Here is an 11,537-nt window from a genome sequence, read left to right as displayed (position 1 = left end):
TCGGACATGACCTTCTTCTTCTGTGCGGATGCACACATATTCCCCGAACTCTTACGTGACTTGGTAAAAATGTCTTCCACGAGTAATGAGTGTGTTGGGGTGGGATACTACGGCCGGCCGGGATGGCCGAGCGGTTCTAGGCACTTCAGTCCAGAACCGCGCGACCACTACGGTCGCAGGTTCGAATCCTGCCTCGGGCATGGATGTGTGTGATGTCCTTAGGTTAGTTAGGTTTAAGTAGTTCTAAGTTCTAGGGGACTGATGACCTCAGCAGTTAAGTCCCATAGTGCTTAGAGCCATTTGAACCATTTTTTTGGGACACTACGAATGTAGTGTGTGGACATACAAGGTGAGAATGTGGGTCTCGCGGGAGGTGTGCGCGAGATAGTCCCTGCAGTCGCATCATCCTCTATGCTCTCGGTGGCTCAGATGGATAGAGCGTCTGCCACGTAAGCAGGAGATTCCGGGTTCGAGTCCCGGTTGGGGCAAACATTTTCACCTGTCCCCGTTGATTTATATCAACCCCCGTCAACAGCTGAAGGTATTAATATAATTCTAACCTAATTATGGTCGTCCCTATGAAGGCAGCACATTGTTTGCGCTACGTATGACTATCCCATTTCACTGCGAGCGCACACAATCCAGGCGGCGAGCGAGCGTGACCGCTCTTGCATCCACAACAAACATACTGTAGTCTACGACAGTACTAAAAATTAGATTTTGGAAATCTGTGGTAAGGTCTTATGGGACCAACTGCTGAGGTCATCGGTCCCTAAGCCTACGCACTACTTAATCTAACTTAAGCTAACTTACGCTATGGGCAACACACACACACCCGTGCCCGAGGGGGGACTCGAACCTCCGACGGGGGGAGCCGAGTTTTAAAATATGTTGAAAGATTGCAAGTCACTTTTTATGATAATTTGTTTACCAGTTTCCTTCTAGTTTGCTCATCTTCTAAAGGATGGAGAAAGTATGGATTTAACTGCTTCATTTGCCTGTGTGTCCGCTGCATAGATTTTGTATTCGGTTCCACTCACACAGATTTTGGCTCTAAGAACCTCTCAAGGCGAATGCAGTGATAATTCCCTAGAAAAGACTTGGCCTTTGAGATAGTTTTGTCAGTCTTTATTAGGGAAATTTTACAAATTTCAAAAGAGTTTTATCAGGATTTTTGTCGTTTCTGGGGAACACAAGGAGGTAGTTTCTTTTCGTTCCACATTAAATTTATTTACAATATTTACAAAATTCCGAATGATTACATCAAACTCCTTTTCAATATTTACAAATTTTCAATTATTCTGACGTTTTCTTCCTCACTCTAACGTCTGTGCATAGGCCACACGTCAGAAATGATCTTAAGTTCCCATCAGTTTGGAGTTTCTTCAAAGCCTTTCCAGTAGTGCCGTCAGGCCTCAATGCAGCCTCTTTCCTTCTATTCTCATCAAAGTTTAAAATTAGTTGGTCTAACTGTGGCTGTGGTACTCTGCATCATCTCGAGGATATTTCGCTAATGAGTGAGCATTCGGATGAACTTATGATATTAATGTATTTATTCTTCGGTTCCGTCTTTCTGAGACGTTATTAGTGCGACAGCGTCTTCCACTGGAATTCCAAATCTCTCTTGGCATCTGTTGGTTATCGAGCCACTGGTTCACAAAATAAAAGTCCTGCAGCTTTTGGTTTGTATGCGCGCTTTCCTGAATACACAGCCAACCATCATGCAACATTTCCAGGGAAAGATGTGCTACAGCAGAACACATTCTTATATGACAGCCTATCTCCTCGTTTTCCTTATAGGCTGGAACGAGGCCGCAATACTGAACTTCTTTCCACAAACACTGATTAAAATGATAATTGCAATCACTAATCTCTATTCTAGGAAACAAACTTTTAGCTGCTTGGATGGTGGCAATTTCCAAGTACATCATGAGAGATGCAGGATACCATCCAGGCACATTAGTTTCTATAGCTTTAAAAAAACGTTCACATGTTTCTCGCTTTTTATTTGGCACCTATGCATAAGCAACAGGAGTGGTTTTTGTCTGCTTCCAACAACAAATAAGGTCGACGTGGTATATAAACATCACATACCTCTTGCTCGAATTCTTGAACGTTCCATCCACAAAGAATGAATCGCAGTTTGATAAACACAATTTTCCCCTTTTACTGCCAAACACCAATATTCTGTCAATCGGTGCCATGTTATCATCTGCAAGGAAAGAAATTGCTACCATCATACATCAGTAAATTATTTTCTCGTGAGAAGATTCCTCCAGAATCGGTGGGCTGTTGTGTAGTTTGCATATATTTTCGCTTGATTTTTGCGTGATTAGAGTTATAGAAAAACTAGTATCGTAGACTTCTATTTCCTCAATGCAAATTTTCACGACTTTACAAGTCTGCAGCTTCGCATGTGTTGATGTTTAGACTTATATGTACATGCTGTTTTTTTACGCAGTGAAGAAATCGAAATCCACCCACAGAAGCTACTGGCAGACTTCGAATTAAGAGCTTTTCTTCAAATCAGTATTGTTCAAAAAGTGGTACCAGACATTGATTCTTTAGAGGAAACCAAAATAAGTAATATGACATCTTCAACTTTTGTGGTCCTGTCTTCCTCAGCTGCGTGTAATATTACGGTATATTGATAATTTTTACTTATGGACCGTCTGACAGCAACTGAATAAAACACAATTTTAGTGCCATACGCGTTTCGCCTTTATTTTCTGCAAGGCATCATCAGTGGCAGGTTGCGTGGACAATTTCATACATATTACTCTCCTGTCACATTTTTGGTGTTGTTCTTCTTCTTATGAACGCCAATTTGCGGTTTTTTCCACATTCCACAGCACTATGCACTGAACTCTTGTTTTCATACATAATACATAATACATTAAAACAAGAGTTCAGTGCATAGTGCTGTGGAATGTGGAAAAAACCGCAAATTGGCGTTCATAAGAAGAAGAACAACACCAAATATGTAACAGGAGAGTAATATGTATGAAATTGTCCACGCAACCTGCCACTGATGATGTCGTGCAGAAAATAAAGACGAAACGCGTATGGCACTAAAATTGTGTTTTATTCAGTTGCTGTCAGACGGTCCATAAGTAAAAATTATCAATATACCGTAATAAGTAATATTAATTGACTTTTTTATGTTTAAGGTTTAAATAAAATGACAACGAAATATAAATCTTTCAATTTAAATTTAGTCCTAAAACAACAGTTGTCATAAGGCTGCAACTGTCGTAGGAAATAGCATGCTTCATACTTAGCTGCCCCCGTTGTTTGCATCATCAACATATGAAAAGAGATGTTGAGTATCACTGTCAGTTCTCATTATGTTGGGTTTCATTGTCAGTTCCATTAATACAACAGTCTTAAAAATAAATTTGCCACTAAACACGTTAATGAACCACCCATCATGGTTGCTCACTGCTATGAACTGAGTGCTGTGAGCTAACATCCCAAAGATGTTCGGGCTCGCATATGGTACGAAATGTCTTGGCTCAAACTCGTCTAGGGGTTGAACCGCACGTGTCGCATTACACGCCCTAAATTAGACACTTGTGACACTTTGGTTAAATTGTCTGGCTGATGGCAAGTTTGCGAAATTGTATGAAACATACAACATTAATATAACAACTTTAATAGTAATATCGGGAGTTAAATTAACGACCCATAAATGGTGTAGGCCACACAGTACCGATTTGGTTACAATAATGTTTATTCAGAAAGCAAACTAATAGCAAAAGTGGTCGTATTTAGAATTAATATTACACTAGAGCCCATATCCATTTGATACACCTCGATCATTCACAGTGTCATCGCGAATTACAAGACCAATACTCCACCTCGTTAACTACGCGTAAAGTTAAGAGTTTACACCAGGCGGGCTGCTGTTCACCGCTCAGAGACTAAGTCCCGCGATATCACACAACGCGAAATTTTCTAAGTCGTTTCACTTGCTAGCTACCTGAAGACCGACCGTCCGCTTTCGCGTCTCCACCAGCACTGTCGCTCTGTCCGTCCCCGACCGCGCTCAACTGACTGAAGCAGTTCCCTTTCCTGAAGCGTCCATCTGATTGGCTACAGCTTATTCTACATTATTTTACATTTCAACATATTTAAATAGTCAAAGGTTGACCACTTTCACATTCTAAATAAAGTAATAATAATATCCATTAAATTCTTTTACGTAAAAGCAATACAATATCCTTCTTAGCTTTGAATGTAGTCTTGCATCAATATGCTTTCTAATAAATAAATAAAGAACAAAAGTAACTATTATGCACTAAACTTTACAGCAAATATTCTATTACCTAATCATTTAATACTGTCATCGTTCAATGTGTATTGTGTGTAGGAAATGATGATCTGTTGCTTAACTGAAAACACTGGTAATTTAAATTTACTATATCTTTTTAAAAAAATGAAGTTAAAGAGTTGATATTTACAAAGTTTGTCACTTTAATGATGCGCTTCTACAGGAAATGTCGATCGTTAAGATCAACCGAAGCGTTCAGATTTTATGATTCAGCTTTTTGTTACATAACTTGTTAATTTCAGTTTAACAGTAAATCCTAAACTATTATAGATATGATCAATATTCAAGTTTTATTGGGATCACCACAAACATTTATGAAGAATGTTGCCGGGTCACTTCACGCAGATGTCACTCCATGCAAGTGTTCCAAACTCCTTCTGGAACACCCTGTCCACTACCTACAGTTTCCTGGGCTCCACATAAATGTCAAGACATTCCCTCTTCGTACAAGTGTCACTCTGTGCAAGTGTCACAGACTCGCAGAAAACGTCATAACGGTAATAGGATTCGTTTTCAGTGGGAAGTTAGGGCAGAGAGTGTGAGTTACTTTGAACAGTTCAGAGATAGGGTTGTTCCCATCAGAATTAACACCAAACCAACACTGACAACAACATTCATGTAAACATGCCTACGTCGCAAGCTTAAGACGAAGTGATAGAGAAAGTGTATGTGAATATTGAACAGGTAATGCAGTACGTAAAGGGAGATGAAACTCAAATCGTCATGGGGGACTTGAATGTGGTTGTAAGGGCAGGAGCAGGAAAAAGGGTGATAGAAGAACGTGGGCTTGTTAATAGGAATGAGAGTAGAAAGACTGAGTTCTGCAATAAATTTCAGCTAGTAATAGCGAATACTCTGTTCAAGAATCACAAGAGCAGGAGGTATACTAGGAAAAGGCCATGAGATAAGGGAAAATTTCAGTTAGATTACGTCATAGGCAGTAAGAGATTTCGAAATCAGATATTCGAATGTAAGGCATAGCCAGGTGAAGATATAGAATCAGATCACAATGTAGTAGTGATGAAAAGAAGGCTGAAGTTGAAGGGACTTGTTAGGAAGAATCAGTGCGCAAAGAGGTGGGGTACGGAAATGCTAAGGAAGGAGGCGATACACTTCAAGTTCTCTCAGGATATAGGCACTGTGGTAAGGGAAGAGAAATGGTTGTCTCTAAAAAGGGCAATCACTGAAGATGGAAAGAAAAATATAGGTTCAAGGAAGTTAACTGGGAAGAAACCATGGGTAAGAGAAGAAATGTTTCAGTTGACTCATGACAGAAGAAAGTGCAAAATTATGGAGGGAAACTCTGGAATATAGAAATACAAGTCACTTAGGAATGAAATAAATAGGAAGTCCAGGGATACTAAGGCGAATTTCTGCATGAAAAACGTGAAAAAATCGAAAAGGAAATGGTTGTCGGAAGTACTGGCTCAGCGTACAGGAAAGTCAAAATAGCCTTCGGTAAAATTAAAAGCAGGGGTGGTAACATTAAGAGTGCAAAGGAAAAAAATGCAGAGAAGAGAGTAGATAGCTGGAAAGAGTACATTGAAGGCCTATATTAGGGGTAAGAATTGTTTTTTGACGTGACAGAAGAACAAGCAGGAGTCGAGATAGGGGATTCAGTATTACAATTTAAAAGAGCTTTGGAAGAGATAAGATCAAATATGGCGACAGGGATTGATAACATTTCATCAGAATTTCTAAAATCATTGGGGGGAAGTGGCAGCAAAACGGCTATTCACGTTAGTCTGTAGAATGTGTGAGACTGGCGATACACAGTCTGACTTTCGGAAAAGCTTCATCCACACAATTCCAAAGATTGTAATAGCCAAAAAGTGTGAGAATTATCGCACAATCAGCTTAATAGCTCATGAGTCGAAGTTGCTTGCAACACTAATATACAGAAGAATGTAAAAGAAAATTGAGGATGTTTTAGGTGACAATCAGTTTGGTTTAGGAAAGGTACAGGCACCAGAAATGCGATTCTAATAATCGAGTAAGGACTGAAGAAAAATCATGACACTTCCATAGGATTTGTCGACCCAGAAAAAGCGTTCGACAATGTAGAGTGATGCAAATTGTTCGGAATTCTGAGGAAAATAGGAGTAAGCTATAGGCAAAGACGGGCCTATACAATATGTACAAGACGAAAGAGGGAACAATAAGAGTTGAAGACAAGAACGAAGTGCTCGAATTAAAAAGGGTGTAAGACAGGGATGTAGTCTTGCGTCCCTACTCTTCAGTCTATACATCGAAGAAGCAGTTACAGAAATAAAAGAGAGGTTCAGGAATGGAATTAAAATTCAAGGTGAAAGGATATCAATAATACGATTCGCTGATGACATTGCTGTCTTCAGTGAAAGTGAAGAAGAACTGAAGGATCTGCTGAAAGAAATGTACAGTCTAACTAATACTGAGTAACGACAAGTAGCAGAAATGAGATCATCGAGAAAGTTAACATCAGGATTAACGATCACGAACTAGATGAAGCTAAGGAATTCTGATTAACTTCTCATAGAATTCTTCTAACTAGGCAGCAAAGTATCTCATGATCGATGGGCTAAGGAGGACATAAGAAGCAGACTAGTACTGGAGAAAAAGGACATTCCTGGCCTGGAGAAGTCTACTAGTATGGAACATAGATCTTCATTTGAGAAAGATTTTTGGAAAATGTACGTTTGGAGCACAGAATTGTGTGGTAATGAAATATGGATTGAGGGAAAACCGGAACAGAAGAGAATCGAAGCATTTCTGATGTGGCGCTACAGCAGAATGTTGAAAATTAGATTGTCTGATAAGGTAAGGAATGAGGAGGTTCTCTGGAGAATCGACGAATAAAAGAATACAAAGAAGACACTGACAAATTGAAGGAACAGGTGGTACTAGAGGGACCTGTAGAGGGTAAAAACTGTAGAAGAAGACAGAGACTGGAATTCATCCAGCAAATAATTGAGGACGTCGATTGCAAGCACTACTCTAAGCCGCGCGGGATTAGCCGGGCGGTCTGGGGCGCTGCAGTCATGGACCGTGCGGCTGGTCCCGGTGGAGGTTCGAGTCCTCCCTCGGGCATGAATGTGTGTGTGTTTGTCCTTAGAATAATTTAGGTTAAGTAGTGGGTAAGCTTAGCGACTGACGACCTTAGCAGTTAAGTCCCATAAGATTTCACACACATTTGAACATTTTCACTACTCTAAGGTGAAAAAGTTGCCACAGGAGAGGAATTCGTGGCACGCAGCATCAATCCAGTCAAGACAGATGACTCATAATAAATAAGTAAATAAATACTATGCGAACCAACGGATTCATACTGTGTCGCCTCACCCAACTACGCTATGCTGAAGCTCTGCTACTAAGCGACCTCATATTTTATGTTACTCTGTTTTAAAAGCTTTAATCATAGAAATGTTATTATTTGTCTTTCAAACGACGCGTTTTTATGAATCTTTAATGGTTGTTACCTTAAAACGACTTACTCTCGTAATATGCGAATTATATCGCAAAGTTGGCGTTTCCAGACTTGTATGCTTGGAGCGCTGGTGCAGACTTGTATACGTCACGTTTGTCGTGTAATACCGGATTAACGGCGGTTCTAGGCGTCGGCCTCCGAGTGACTGCTGCCGCTCAACCCTCCCGCCCACAGTGTTTGCTGCCGCTGCCGCCCCCGGACGCCGCCTCCGCTGCGTTTCCTGCTGCTGCTGCCACCGCCACCGACGTCGCGGTTCCTGTTACCGCAACCGCCGAAGCGGTTTCCGCTGCTAGTGGCTGCCTCCCTGCAGCGCCGACCGACGACACCGCCGTCGTTGCAACATGCAGGGGAGCGTAGGGCCCCACGAAGGGACTACTAACTCGATGAATCAGTGGTGTCAATGGTGGACATAATAAAAGAGGAATTGTGTAGTAAATGACAGTGCAAGAGTGTAGCAATTTTATAATAAACCTACAGTTCAAATAGCGCAAACAGGTTAGAGATTTAAAACTGCAGCATGATGAAGATGCTCGGGAAATAACAAAAAAAAAAAAAAAAATCTAAATTGCTTGAACCTTACACGTGTCGGTTGTGTTGTACAGAAGCCGAAATTAAAAAGTGCGAACAACAGAATGACGAATTCTCAAACGATAATACCCGCCTTCACACGTTCATTGCTTATTGGTAATACTGAGACATTTTGCTCGGCTTCAGTACTCTTCGTCAATATTTCTGTTACTGACAATACAATACTCGCCCTCAGACTGTCATTATATTGAGGTAATTATATTATTCAGGTGTTGACAATAATATTGAACTTTTAAGGGTCCCTTAACTCGTCCCCCTCTCTTTCTCTCTCTCTTCCTCCCCGCCCCCCCCCCCCCTCTCTCTCTCTCTCTCTCTCTCTCGCACTCACGGATTTCTTCCGCGGGCTAGATTGACTAGATTTAAACCGGAAAGCATTTGACACAGTGCACTATTGCAGACCTTAAATAATAGAACTCAGCATGTTGCCTTCGACGACGAGTGTTCTTCAGAGACTAGGGTATCGTCAGGAGTGCCCCAGGGAAGTGTGACAGGACCGCTGTTGTCCTCCATATACATTTGGCGGATAGGCGGATAGGCGGATAGGCGGATAGGGTGGGCAGCAATCTGCGGTTGTTTGCTGATGTTCCTTGGTGTACAGTAAGGTGTCGGAGTGACTTCATAAAGATACAAGACGACTTAGAAAAAATTTCCAGTTGATGTGATGAATGGTAGATAGCCCTAAAAGTGGAAAAATGTAAGTTAATGCGGATGAGTAGGGAGATGAAACAAATGGTTCAAATGGCTCTGAGCACTATGGCACTTAACATCTCAGGTCATCAGTCCACTAGACTTAGAACTACTTAAAGCTAACTAACCTAAGGACAGCACACACATCCATGCACGAAGGAGGATACGAACCTGCGACCGTAGCAGCAGCGCGGTTCCGGACTGAAGTGCCTAGAACCGTTCAGCCACAACGGCCGGCAGCAGATCAAAACTGTAATTTTCGGATACAGAATTACTAACGTCCTGCTTGACACAGTCGGGTCGCCTAAATATCTGGGCGTAACGCTGTAAAGCGATATGAGGTGAAACGGGCATCTGAAAACTGTGGCAGCGAAGGTGAATGCTCAACTTCGGTTTATTGGGAGAATTTTACGAAACAACAGTTCACCTGTAAAGGAGACCGCATATAGAACACTGGTGCGACCTGTTCTAGAGTACTGCTCGAGTGCTTGGGATCCGTAATAGGTCGGGTTGAAGGAAGACAACGAAGTAATTCAAAGGCGGTCTGCTAGATTTGTTGCGAAAGTGTTAAGGAGATGCTTCGGGAACTCAAATGGGAATCGCTGAAGGGAGACGTCGTCCTTTTCCAGGAACACTATTGTGAAATTTTAGAGAACTTGCATTCCAAGCTAATTGCAGATCGATCCTACTGCTGCCAACATACATTCCGCGTAAGGACCACGAACATAAGGTACAAAAATTAGGGCTCATGTAGAGGCATATAGTGGTTTTTCTCTTGCTCTATCTGCGAGTGGAGCTGGAAAGGGAACTACTACTAGAGGTACCACGGGGTGGATTGCAGGAGTATGTAAACATGTGTAGACGTAGAACCTGATACCTGTTATAACCACTTCCAGTAATTTCTGGGTAGGCTTTTGTCATTATTATCTGCGACGACAACAGACTTAGAGCATGTATTTGTTACGTATGGAAAGGTAAAAAAAGCAAAAATTTGTAGACCTGGATGTCGGTGCTATAGCTATTTTAGAAAAAATGGTTATGTTCATAATAAATATATTCAGCATTTTCACGAAATGAAGTTAAATGGAAGAACCATATTAATTATACGGGTATGTGGGTCTGCTTTAACTGAAGATACCCTAAAAGAAGTACAGAGAAGAGAAACTAGAATAGAGGACATACCTAAATATGTTCCTTGAGAACATGGCAGTTCTACCGAAAAAGTTCAAGCTGACTTTGAATCATTAGCATAACTTTATCGACAAATCAATGTTAATGTAGATCGTAGATTCGATCAACGGTGCGTCTTAACCCAGATGTAACACATCCTGACTTAAATAATAAATCCCAGGGGTAAATTATATGGTACTGGATGATCTAGTAGACGCTACTCAAGTCCAGGAATAACCGAAAGCAGAAATTCTGGTTGATGACCTACTTCAAAATAAAGTAGAAGACAATGTAAATTATGTTTGGAACGAACATGTTAGGTCAACAAAACGGTGGAAGCACATATTAATGGCTACCGATCAACGAAATGTAATGTGAACAGAGACCGCTGTAATTATAAACCAAACGGAAAAACTAATTACCTTATGAATGAAAAAAGATCGTGTGAGGAAGTGAAACCGGTTGCGGAAGATTTTACTGAAATAAGAATAAACGCAGCAGATAACTTCCGAGCAGACTACTACAACAAAAAGTTACAGAGAAATCAAACAATGTTTACCACAGTCCATTGTTGGTACACGGACGCCGTTCGATGCACAAAGAAAGAGTCGGAGAAGTCCATGCATAAATCCTAGGGACCATGGGAGGCAACGAACGGAGACTCATTACTGTACACCTACGTCGCTAGCCATTCAGCGAGCAGGACAGAGAGGATTTACGTACTATCACATCAGACATTTGGCCTGTAAATTTTTCCGATCAATGTGCTTATAACACCAGAATCAGTTTACAGAAACAAACAACTTTCCGCGGAAAAGGATATCGGAAATTAAATACTACCTTACTTAGAGACGAGGAATTAAGAATTTTGATTCTGGAAACATGGAAGACCTGCGTACCTAACATGAGGAAGTACCTCAGCAGATTAAATTGGCAAGTGGCTCATGTGAAACCCAAGCTTTGGAGATTGCTTGGACAATATGGTTACAAAAAAAGTGAGTGGGAGGAAAGTATAGAGGAATTTTATTGCATGTGTCTCCGAGAATTGTACCAAGATACACGAGATATAACCACTACTTACCGTTCACAGATAAAGCAGATTAAAGCACAGATATTGTCAATACAGAAAGAAAACTAGAGGGTCTGAAAATGAGGACCAGAGCTGACAGCATCATCTAAGAGGAGAACGTGTCACTCTGACACCCAATCCGCACATCGGAAAGGACACAAAACGAAATAACTGAGACACTCAAGATAAGAAATGAGACAGTGAAACAGCAGGCTGATATCAAAAGA

General features: G+C 41.1%; 1 non-coding gene across 1 annotated transcript; it reads left to right on the top strand.

Annotated features, from left to right (window-relative positions):
- The first annotated feature begins 413 nt into the window (after positions 1-413).
- Positions 414-488, top strand: Trnat-cgu (transfer RNA threonine (anticodon CGU)). Its single transcript has one exon. It is a non-coding gene; the product is annotated as a tRNA-Thr (tRNA).
- The last annotated feature ends 11,049 nt before the right edge of the window (positions 489-11,537 follow it).

Source organism: Schistocerca nitens, chromosome 4 (genome assembly GCF_023898315.1).
Source record: "Schistocerca nitens isolate TAMUIC-IGC-003100 chromosome 4, iqSchNite1.1, whole genome shotgun sequence".
In the NCBI taxonomy this organism is placed as follows: Eukaryota; Metazoa; Arthropoda; class Insecta; order Orthoptera; family Acrididae; genus Schistocerca; species Schistocerca nitens.
The sequence above is the reverse complement of the archived record's forward strand: the minus strand, read 5'-3'. Positions and strand labels throughout refer to the sequence as shown.